The following is a 12,843-nucleotide window of genomic DNA, read 5'->3' as shown; positions in this document are numbered from 1 at the left end:
TTCAGGAGCATGGAGGTTATATGTATGGAGAGACTTGGTATTTGAAGTTAATCCAGCATCTCTGCAAGTTCTAATAACAGTCAAGGAACCATGACTCAGCAACAACATTTGTAAAATTTGATAGGCCAAAATTTTAAGCTCACTATTGGCTTTCCCTGGAGCTAAATATGTACCAAGGGTAAACTCTAAGTGATAAATTAAACACACAGCTACTTGAAATTTGAGTCAAAGTTTTGAGCATTATAGAGAAAAACTCCTTACCACGGGTGGAAAAGGGTTGCTGTTGGGAATGACCACTACCTACAGAGAAATCAGAGAAAGCAGTTTACTTATCATAGACTTTATTTAAATACGTTAGGATAAAGAAGAATGCTGATTTCCCTTAACATAGAGAATAATACTATGGATGATTATGGGTGATTTTATAAAATAATATTTTTATGAAAAAATTGCTTAATGCACACTACCAAACAAAGAATGTATATGCAGTTTACACAATAGTATGAGGAGACTAAAGACTCGCTCCCTAGTCACACAGTGACTTATCTGTAGAGACAGGAGCAGAATTTCATGGAATGTACCATATCCATTGGCCTATATGAGTATCCTTTTTGAAATTTCACTCTCCACCACAAGGTGGAAGACCAATCTAGTCTTTAATATTAACCCTTCCTCTAGTGTAATACTGATTAACTTTTTTTTTTTTTTTTTTTATGACTTCAAATGCATTAGTAGTATCTTCTGGTTAGATTTTTGATGTATTCTGATTATAAGCATTTTTTCTATTATGATTTTTAACTGAAAACAGTTCATATTATCCAGTGGTGTAAAAAAGGCAGAGGAGAGTTGACAGTATAACAAGAGTTCTAATATAAAAAAACAGAAGCATTATGTTTTTAAAACAAAGTTATTAAAAAAATAAAATTTCAGTACCATTTGGGTTCTTGAAAGAATGGCAAAAAACAACAACAACAAAAACACCTTGAAGGCCCTGAGCTTTCTGGGAACTGAACTTAGAGGAAGAGTTCATATAAACATTGTGTATCAATTTCAACAACACCATGAATTCTACTGATTTCATCTGCATTTCATTTTGATTTTTCTAGTGACTTAATTCCATGAATCACACTCTTTACCCAGTCCATTTTAAAAATAATTGAACAATATAAATCCTTAGAAATCTCACGTACATCACAATCACTACCCTAACTTTTTTTCTTCTAAATAAAAAAATCCCCATAAACATGTAGGAAATTTTTATCATTTTGTATACAGCTAAGTCAACAATCAACAAAGCCATGACAACACAGTGAGGTACTATAAAGCATCTAAGAATCAAACTGATCCAAATCATATGAATCAAAATTAAATTAAAATTAAATTAAATTAATTAAAGCTAAATTAAAACTTTTTTAGTAACACCACTGGAATAAAAGGTGTCATGGCAAGTTACACCTCTATGATTTTTTCCATTTGAATTAAAAAGAAAAGGTGTGCTTACCTTCTTACTGGAGTCTGAACCACTTGCAGGAACAGACTGTAAAGAATACAGGAATTCATTTTTTGCTTAGGTAAATGTAGACAAATTAGCTACAGCACTATTTTCCAAAATAATGTTATATCTAACAATATTTCACTGGAGTAAAAAACAAAATAACATTCTGAATAAAAATAAGATTGTACCGGCAATTAATAAATGAACAACAGAAATAAATCTCTTGGTTTAATTTTTTTTTCTAGAAAACATTTTTATTATTTTTTCCATAGTATTTAATGAAAGCTGCAAATATTTCAAGTAATATTAAAAGTTTGTTTATAATAAAAACTGTTGGTAGAGAAAAAACCCTCTTCTCCCTTCATAAAGAAAAAAATAGAAAAAAATCAAAATCTACTGTTGAAACACAAGCTGGAATAAATGGGATGTGTCATAAGAATAGAAATGTTTCAAATAAGTCATAAAGTAATGTGCATATACTACCATTTTAGGAATCCACACATAAGATTGCATATGGAAGAACCACAAAATAAAAGTAAATAAATTCTTAAAATGATGATATTACAATATACTCTAAACGTGTAAATCTTTTGCTGAAGTTTCCAGATATGATTACAAGTACCATCTGAAGACTTTAATCCTGTCTTCCCTTCCATGAACTTAATTATTTTTTGGTAGTAATTGTCCATAGCTGGTTAGTTCCTTAATAGCTTATTAAGCTAAAAATGAAAACGTGTTGGAGAGCACATAGTTACCTGGCCATAGGTAAGACTGCCATATGAAGATGCACTCTGAAAACAAACCATAAATGAGTTCTTTATTGATATAATAAGTTGTTAATTATATCATTTTTAAATTATAATGCCAAAGTCTTTTTTTTTTTTCCTTAGATGTTTTACACTTCAAGTATGGTTGACTTTATGGTTTTACACTTTAAGTATGGTTGATTTCAACCATACTTAAATAAATCTAGGGCTACTCTAAACTATTCTGAACTTGTTTAAAGATATCTGCTGTAAAGTTTTCCAACTTTCTAATATAGTCATAAAATTAATGTTGCTTTCTCACAAATAAAGTATAAAGATCAATTATTTTTACAGGAATTTTAAAGCAACATCCAAAGAGAACTCCTCTACTAGATTAAAAGCATTAAGCAGTAAGAAAGAATTTTGATGTTTTGTTAGGCTAAGAAGTTAAGTGTTTATAATAGGTGATGAGTAGTTCCTATAATCATAAAAAAAATACACTTTGAGGCAGTAACTATTTAATTTTAGAATAATAACTCAAACCACCACCATATTACTTAATACATTTAGGAAGAATAATATAACTCTGCATAAGTAAATATAATGCAACTTGCAATAAGAAGATGAGTTAAGAAGCACAGTAGAAGGCAATCAATAAATAAATATATAATCAACTTACATCTTGACAAGCATGTTGGCCATATGCGTTGGCAGCACCTCCCTAAAGAGAAAAAAGAATAAAGAACTGAAATGGCCATAATTGTTGTAGTTATCTCCATGATTAATTCTGAGAGGAGAAACAATTTAGAATGTGCAGGACTAATTTGCACCAGTCCTGGGTGGAAGGGGGAAAATAAACAATTTGTATAATGAATATAATTTAAGCATAACAGACAAACCTTCCACTTTTTTTTTTTTCCTGATTCTATATCCTATACATTTCTACATAACCTTGTAACATTCCTGTTTGCCATCACTGAATAACCTAGGCTAGGATTTTCTATAAATATACTTGTATCAGGGAGAAAAAAGTAAATGTGAGAAAAGTTCTTACTGGTGCACATCCACTCTTGCTTATTGTGTAGACTGCTCCACTCTGAAACAACAACAACAAAAAGTAGTCAATTATTGCAGGCAGAAAGAAAGGAAGGGCAGAAAAAAAAACACCTGCTATTTACAGCACAAAAATCTGAACAGCTGACAATGGGCAGCTATGGGGTAATCAAATACAGAGGTTACTAGTTCACTAGCAACTGTTTAGAACAACTCTCTTTTAGTCCAGGACATTAGTCATGATCTGGATTTCATGTAAATTTGTCATTGGTCACGTAGCCTTTAAAAATCCATGAGTTGGAGTATACTAAAATAGCCCGCGTTTTAGAAAAAAACACAATAACTTCAGATAGTTACGTGACAAGACAAGAGACTCAGCCCTCAGAAAGAATGTATTATGTTGGAAAGGAATGCAGCAAAAAAAAAAATAAAATAAAAAAAGTAATTTCTTAAAGTCTCATAATCCCTCTTACAGGTAATGAAGATGGAACAAATGGAATGTTGTCAGATAACTCACTAATAAATATAATCACTGGTAAGTAGTAAGAAATATATTCTTGAGTAACTCAGCTCTAGAACCTGATGTGTAGACATACGTCAGAAAGTATCTGGTAGTTCAAGTGTTAATAGGCACAGAATAGCAGTAAAGATAATTAACTAAAAATGCAATCATTCCAAACCAACTATACATTTCTCTGATTAAAGAAGTGAAAGTGATCTGCAAGAATGCAAATATACTTATTTCAGAAATTTTAAACAGCTAACTAGACAGTGAATTCACCAAACTTTAATCTACAAATATAATCTGGTTTTACAAGTAATACACACATTCAAAAGTTTTAATATAGGCATGAATATTTCATCAAGTTTTGAGAAAATTTGCACATGCTCGTAGAGCAAAAAGTGAAACAAGTATAACTGATTCCTTAACTTTGATTTTCAAGAAGATGGAATATGAAAAATGCCTATTCATTAGTAATAGGTACAGTTTCATTTTCATTATGCCAGATGTCTCTGAAATCTACAAAATAAACAGTTCCTGTATGCATGCACATGAGCACACACAGGTAAGAATCCTCTAGGAAGATGGGAGGGATCTTTTCCTTCTCAAGATAAATGCTTGGTAAAAATGCTTAATGCTTGAAATCAGAGATGGTGAAGCATCTTGTAGGTCAGAATACTGACAGAATGAGTTCAACAGAACATAAGTAGTTGATCCTAGTCCAGCTACTGGACATACAGTTGATGAACAACTCTGACATTCTGTGTTAATTAGCAGAGGCATTATTTCCAGGTAGTGTTAATTCACCTCAGTCCTCTGTCCTTGTAGAATTTTAGTTTAAGATTACTGAAGATAAATGTACAAATGCTGGAAGTCAGGATTCTTACCTGACCACTTGAATAGCTGTTCTGAGAGGAACCAGAAGGTTGAACCTGTAAGAAAACCAAAATGCTATTTATCATTTTCCAGAAATTTGATTTTCATATAAGTGACTTTAAGGAAAGCAGGTTCTACTTGGTGGGAAAAAAGAACACACAAAGTAGTTTTCTGTGACTTCATTCCACTAGCTGATGCTATTGTAATTATTTCAGAGATCTTTAAAAACAAATAATCAAAACTATATCAACTGATCCAGTTGATATAAATTAACATAAATTTGCTGCTTGCAGTAGAACTATCCAACCCTTTTTTATCTGTCCTTATATACCATGTCTGTCATTGAGGATTAGGTCTACAGCAGTAAGATCGCTAAAAAGTGCCAAGTTAAGCAACATTCAGATGAAAACTTTTTACTGAAATAACTGTGTAACCACTAGACTCTATGAAATGTAGGCCATATTTGCTGGGAGGAAAGACAGAAGAAAGACTTTTTTTACTGAGCTGAAAATGATAATTTTCAGGAAAAAAAAAAAATCAAATAGTTATATCCTATAGCAAAATGATAATTTGAAGAGTGCAAGGCTCCAGATCTTTTTGAAATATGCAATATTGAAAAGATCCATAAGCAAGGAAGCACCATAGCTAAAAAGTAAAGCTAGGCAAATGAAAAGTTCTATTAGAAAGTTATTTTAGATTATCTAGATAGGAACTGTAGAAAGTGATAACAAGACTGACAACCATTTAGAAACTTGGGATTTTAGTCAACCAAGGCAAATTGACAAAAAGAAAAATAAGCTGAATTACAAAGGAATAAAGATGTGATGAGAAGCAATTTTTGACTAGGTCTTAAGATTTTTGACAATTAGCAGTATGAATACAGAATGAATATTTACCACAACACATCCACCTTGTCTTGTGTACGTTCCTCCACGCTGTAAGAAAGTACAGATTCCTGTTATTGTTAATTGACTTATGAACAAACAGCTAAGTTATTCTGAAGAGGAAACTAAATTGAATTTACATCTGTGGCCTGAGTGAAGAAGTCAAATTTTGATTGCTTACAATACCTTACCTGTTGTAATAATCTCACCTGAGATTTAATGTTGTCCCGTTAAAAATATCTTCAAAATTAAAAACAAGAATGTAGGCACAAATAAGAGCTCTCTATGAAAATAATTTGGATAGTATGAAATAACCTTAATCCTATAACCATGAAATAACTGGACTAGTAGGACAGGAATTCTAAATTTGAGGTAACAGAAGCTTGGGAAATTGTAGATAAGTTGTTCTCACCTTGCTGCATTCTATTTCTATCATAAGCTGTGGAGAAGAAAAAAATAAAAATTATTTACTGTAAAAAAAATTATTATCAGAAACAAGAAATACATTTGGTGAGGCAATGGACAATAAGACAAGTATTTGCTTGGACTTAAATCACAAGGTGACATAAATCAGTGCTGTTCCATTCAAGAGCCAATACTGTAGATTTCAACACATTCTCTTTACATAAACTGCCTACAATGTTTTAAATGCTTAATATAAGTCCTGTCGAAAATAAATAAAGCAGCAAATACATTTCTAAGAATATGATACATAGGTACCTAGGACTGAGGCAGCAGCAAAGTAAAAGCATAATACACTCCAAGCAGAATCCTCCTTCACACCTATTTTATTTTCTTTGTATCTGTACTATGTACTGTTTTGATAACTAGATTACTAATTTCCTTACTTATCTTGGGAAGAAAACCAAATTTTCCATTTTACCAAATTGATGAAAGACAATTAAAAGCATTGAAAGTATCTGCTGAATTTGGCCATCCTAATTAACACATAATAACAAATGTATATCTAGACATAGATATTTTAATTGACTATATTAGTTGCTAGCATGTAAATGCACTCAAAACATACCTTCCTTTTTTGTCTTCCTGTCCCATTAACTGACTCAGAACGTGTAGGTGTGAGAATTTTGCTTTGAATTCCAACCCAAAATTTCTCTAGATCTTGGACAACAGTTGCACTGCAAAGAAAATAAAATATCTTTTTCTATCAAAATATTTCATTATAAAATATGATTGAACATTTATTTCAACCCTCAGCAAAGAAAATCTATTAAATATTGATCTTGAGGGTTATGCAGTAGAAATTTGAAAAGAATGTCCAGAACATTTATTTTGTTTTTACAGTATTATCATCCAATCTCTTTCTGAAGATAAATAAATTTTGTACTGAGCAGGGAAAGAAAAAGAATGGACACTATTCTGGAAAACACTGACTCTTGTGGGGAATATTACATATCCTTACATTGCTCATTTAGATGATCTGAATGATGGTGATCTGATTTTCATGTCATAAGCAGTGGAAATAGTTAATTTGTCTTCTTTTGCTTCTTTTTGTATTTCTCAAGATTTAATGAAACAAGGACAAGATGTCTCCTGTCATAAATCTATACTTCAGACAGCATTAAGCTATCAAATAGAGATTTTTTCCAGTTACGACAAGCACACATTTTGTTATAACAGATAATTCTTTTTCTTACAGATCTGAAACTTGTAATATTAAACATAGAAAAACTTGTCTTCTACTGTTTTCTTCAGTAGTTAGTTCATGGGTCATATCCTCCAAAAGTCACAAAAAAAGTATGTTGAAGACAACTTAGATTGATATCATCCAAAATGAATTGTCTTTACACTTAACTTTCAAACATTTCCAAACAAATTGGTATTTTTCCCCACTGTCCAAAAGGAAATATATATATTTTTTTAAAGTAACAACTGAATAGAATCTGAATATGACTTATTCAGGGAACAAGTTGCACTATCACAGTCACTCCTGTAATTAAAGAAGTCACAGTGTAAAAACTGGTTACTCAAGGATCCATTAATGACACTGTGCTTAATGGAATTATTTACATATTTAATGTCTGTAGGATGGTGTTTACTTAGCTACTTTTTAAACAGTATAACTTAAGACAGAAATCATTTTATTTAATGGACACAGTGAAAAGGCATGATAACCTATGAAACAAAACATGACTGTGACAAAAAAGATACATCAGAAACAATAGCACAAATGCATGTTAAAATGTTCCATGAAAATAAATTTTCTAGGCAAATAAAGAAAAAAAATAACAACATTATTTACATGAACTGAAGATCTTTAACATCGTGTGGAGCAATCCACGTTGTTGTAACTTTCTGTTTCACATCTGAGTTTGCATGACTTACTGCTGAATTCTGCAATTAAAGAGAAATATAATTATATAAGACACAAAAGAAATTTTTGTCTATATAAGGGTAACTGCCTGTACTACAACACTGATGTCCTTCTAGGAGGTATCAAGTAGTTTTTACATTAGATTTGTATCATATGTAGAAGATAAATGCATTTCTTGAGAGAGTCTAAATTAAGCTCTACTGATGAAATATTATTGCCATTAAAAAGCTCACTTCTTTTATTACATCAGATTAAAGTATTTAGAAGGAAACCAAGCTTATGTAAGTATTCAAAAGAGTGAACACATACCGTCATGTTATGACATTCCAAGCCTTTTGTGTTTGGATCTGTAATTTTAAAAGTACCAACAGGACCATCTCCTTCTATTTCTCGAGCTTGTAGATTAAATCCTTTAAAACCAGCATCTCTAAGGGCTTCTAAAGTCACTATAAAAACAGATATTTTGAGAAATTTAAGTTTCATGCACTACCAAAACCACTTAAGTGGTTAACAATAAATTTTCCCTCTGTAGAACATAAGATGGCACACATAGGAATAAACTAGAATTTTTCACAATTTAAAAAAGAGAAAAGTTGGGATTTATTACAATTCTTATTAATAATCAAGACTGACAATAAAAGAAAAAAAAGTTTGGAGAAGCATTTGTGTGTAACAAAGTCTATTAGAAATTAGCATGAAATATATGATTTACTGACAATTTTACAAGTAATTTTGCTCTACTAATTAATTATTTTTTTTTTAAATTAATTGATTTGTTCCCCTGTGCATGCTCAGAATACTCCCTGATCAAAAACTTATTTGTTTTCTAATTAGGCCTATAAAAAGTCAAAATAGTCATGGGAGAAAGAGATTTGCAATTCTTTCTACATCCATTTCAAAAGAAGAGATTAACTTTTGCCTAAGGTTGAATTGCAGAACCTTTTGATGTGTTACAACTGGAAAAAAAAAAAAAAGAAAAAAGAGAGAGAGAGAAGCTAGACAGTTTAGCTCTCATGTCTGAGATTAAATATAAAACAAACAAAACTCAATAATTATAAACTACTCAATTTGACTGAAAATTTACTGCTGAAGGAGCTCAGAAGAACATGAAAGAACACATTTTCACGTTTTGTGTACATCTGAACTGAAACTAAGTTTCAAGATCATAACAAAAATGTTATGATCTATTGTAAATTTGGTCCAGTAATGTCAGTATTGGGAACTTTCACAAAACAAACCAGAACAATAATTTCTATAATTTAGGTGTGTGGTAGCCATTAAAATAAGTATCAGCAGATAAAAATCAGGTAACCTGGGAGTCACAAAGAAGTGAAGGCAGGGGCCAGTCATACTGTGACAATTTAACATTTCAAAACACCCGCATAATTAGACTTTCAATTTGCCATCAATTTCAACCCTAATTCACCTCAGGTCTTGTAGGAGGGATGGCATCCAACACTTGAATACAGTGTTAGAGGAAGCACAGTTGGGAGTGTTGGCATATGGCACGGCTAAGGTGAAAGAGCAACATATCCATTGGAAGGGCAGTCTACTGCAGCTCCCTGAGAATAGCTATGGGATTCTTACAAATTGACACAGTAAAAAAGTGGTGCTAAAGAAAGTAAAGTAGGGGTAGATAAAATGGTGAAAATGTCAAGGTGAGCAGCATATGAGATTCAATATCCATGTCACAGTAAATCTCGTACAACCTCACAGAAGTCTAAGATATGTTGCCATCATTCTGCTGGCAACAGTGTTTTAAAAAGAGCTATCAGTAATCAAACATCCTTCTCGTTCTTAACGGAGTAATTCACATGTGTTTTTCCAAGAACGGCGGTTATAACAGAACTCTAATGCTCCTCCATTCTTTCCCTAGCTATCACTTCCCATGGAACCACGTCCACACTGCTGGCGTCAGGTAAAACAGAAGCCCAGCTGGAAAGTAACATTTAGTGAAAAACTCTTATTTTGAGTGACTGAGATACAACAGTGGAAACATGACACATTACAACTCGCTTCCACTGCCATGCTTGTTCTTCCAAATGAATAAGAAGCAGTCACAAGTCACTTAAAGTGTGACAGCACCATGCGATGGCATCATAGTGTGGAAAAACAAGGCTGTCAACGTGTTCCATCTAGAGAGCAACTCAGGATTAGGAAGATAAAAAGCCACAACAGCTCCACCTCCTGCAATTTGATAAAATCTGGGATGCAGCTCTTACAAACATGACTCAAAGTCTCTCTTGAGTTGTCATATACAGTGTTCTGAATCCCCTTGTATTGCAGAGGGTTGATATGACAGCAAACACTTAAATACAAAGTTAAAGAGCAACTAATTATTAGTCTAGTTTGGCCAGCTGTCTCATGATTTTTACTTTTGCCATAGGAACTACACCATGAAGTTAAGGGATTTGTTATATACTCAATTTATTTTTTCTTTTCCTATATATGTTCAATTATATAAATATATAAAAACATATATAGATATGGAATATTTACAAAAAAAGGAACATCTCAAATACAAAAGAATAAGACTGAAATAAAAAAAATAGGTACACTGAGAGAGAGAAATGGAGGAATTCTGGTGAAGTCTGGTAATTCTGGGAGACACAGATAAAGATTATAGGTCATTCAGATTATTTACCTTGGATTTCATTTCCTGGTTCAAAGTTATCAAAAGATACAGCAATAACATATGGTGGTGCAGATGTCTGTGGTTCAGCTTCATAGTTTGGTAACAGAGAATCACAATCAATTGAAGTATTTGTTTGTGGAAAACCAAAGATTCTGGGCAAAAATATCCCACAGAACAAAAAAACAAACCAGGAGTGTCTTTTCATCTGTGGAAAAAAAACAAACAAACAAAAAAACAAGATATAGTTTATAGTAGCTTCTTTTTAGTAGTTGTCATAGTTGACAGATACCTGCCTTTCTCCAGGGTAGAAAACAAAACATAGAAAGCTTGGCTTTCATTGTATTCATATGAAGAAAATCAATTAAAATAAAATACCTATATACACTGAAAAAACAGTGTAATAAATGTCACAGGTACTTTAATTCTAAAATATTGAATTATTAACTGAAGATTAAATTATCTGGTTACATGACAATAGCCCATTACAGTCATGTCTTTTGCATCATGGATTAGGACCAAGAAAGACTTTACACAAACTTCTTCATTGTTGAGCTGTCAGGTTTAGCCCAGATCTTTATTCAAGAACTCAGACATAAGCATTGATCTCTCAAACTGCTTTTTATAGACATAACCATGACTAATAAGCTCTCTTTTGATTGCTTTTTCTACTCCCATTTCCAAAAAACATCCAAGAAGTCTATCATTAAATACCCTGGAGAACTCTCAGAAGCTTTACAAAATACTTGTTTCCTGAAGTACCCAAGAGTTCCTTAAAGTCCTTTAGAAGTGTTTCAAACACAGTGTATCAGATGTGTCCAATTTGTACCATCTATCTGTGCATCTTAATTTGTGCATGAATGCATAAGGCCATTCATTTTTGTATGTGCTAATTAAAACTGATAAGAAAATAACCTGGAAGCATGGGGAGAAAAAGCTTCAGAGCACTAATCTAAATATGTGCGCTTACCTCTGAACTCAATTTAAACATTTTTAAAAAAACTGTGAATCAACAGACAATGCAAGTGACTGAAGTGTTGAAAGACTTCCTATACAAAGGTGACAAAGGTTTGCATGGTGTCACAATACCTAAATGCAGCAATCTGGAAAGTTATATGTGCTATTTATCCTGTCTTAAAAGCAGATGGAGACTATCCCTCCCCAAAGTCTCATGAAAACGTCATTTAAATGGGATCCTTGTAAGCACTGTGTCTGGGTATCAGTCCGCTGGGTGCGGTTATCCAATCTCTTGTGACTGTTTTGACATAGCCCACTTCTAATTAAATTTTAAATACAGCATGTAGGTGCTATTATATTAACAGATGTGGTAAACAGTGATTTAATATGAACTAGACTATGTGTTGTTGAAATCTTTGTCTGACTCATGCTTAAGATGGAAAAAAATCTGTTTGTAATTAGACGTTCCATTTCAAAGCACAGAATCCTTAGCACTGGCTCAGCTGGGATTGAAAAAAATCTGGAGCTGCACTCTACCATGAAAGAAAACTACTCTGAAACCTCTTTCCTCTTTTACTAGTTAGAGGACAGACAGAAACACACAAGTTGAATCATGGCTGAGGTGTCTTCTATTTGCATCAGTTAACTTAGGACAGTTCTCTGTCTTAACAGTTGTAGAACAACCCTAAAAGTCCCATTATAACGTCCTTCGGAACTGTGATTAAGATGAGGAAGTGGTGTTAGCATCTTACAAAATTCCAAGTCCAGACTTGAGGCAGGAGCAGAAAATAATTTTCATGGAATATGAGTTTCAATACCTATTCAATAGAGTCATGGTATATTGGAACAAAAACTTACATTTTTTTCCCTAAGTAAATGTAAAAAAAAAAAAGCTTACAGTAAATATTTATTAAATAGAAGCATAGGGAACTCTGTGAAATAAAACTTATCTGCAAGTTTCTAACGAATCATGATAAGTTAACTGTATCCATGGGTATGGACAGATACCATCTCATCTCCCTGTGAGCCTGTATGGCTCATCTCTGCAGTACTTGAACTGCTACCTTAAGAATCCTCTTCCACATTTAGTTTAGTAGGACTTCAGGCCAACAATTAAATCCCTGGGTACTGTTTAGTTAGCTGCTTCATACAAAGCCTAGTGGACTTGGGAAGAGGCACTTTGGTGGTTTGCTACTCAAGAGCCTGGGGCAAACTTCTGAATAGAAACAAAAGTTGTTTTAAAAGCCTTTAAATATAGGGGACTTAATATGATAAATACGTTTTGTGTAATTTGAAAACAAAACTAAACAATAACCAAAAAAATCAGTCTTGGCAAGTTTATCCTGCCAACAGTTCAAGACTC

General features: G+C 32.6%; 1 long non-coding RNA gene across 1 annotated transcript; it reads right to left on the bottom strand.

The window, feature by feature from the left end:
- Positions 1-5,972: 5,972 nt before the first annotated feature.
- LOC309880652 lies at positions 5,973-7,837 on the bottom strand. Its single transcript, XR_014318013.1, has 3 exons — positions 7,820-7,837; positions 6,587-6,695; positions 5,973-5,995 (listed from the first exon to the last, which is right to left on the bottom strand). It is a non-coding gene; the product is annotated as an uncharacterized lncRNA (long non-coding RNA).
- Positions 7,838-12,843: the final 5,006 nt, after the last annotated feature.

This window comes from Aythya marila (assembly GCF_965140915.1).
Source record: "Aythya marila genome assembly, chromosome: 8".
Taxonomy (NCBI): domain Eukaryota; kingdom Metazoa; phylum Chordata; class Aves; order Anseriformes; family Anatidae; genus Aythya; species Aythya marila.
This window is presented reverse-complemented; position numbering and strand designations above follow the sequence as displayed.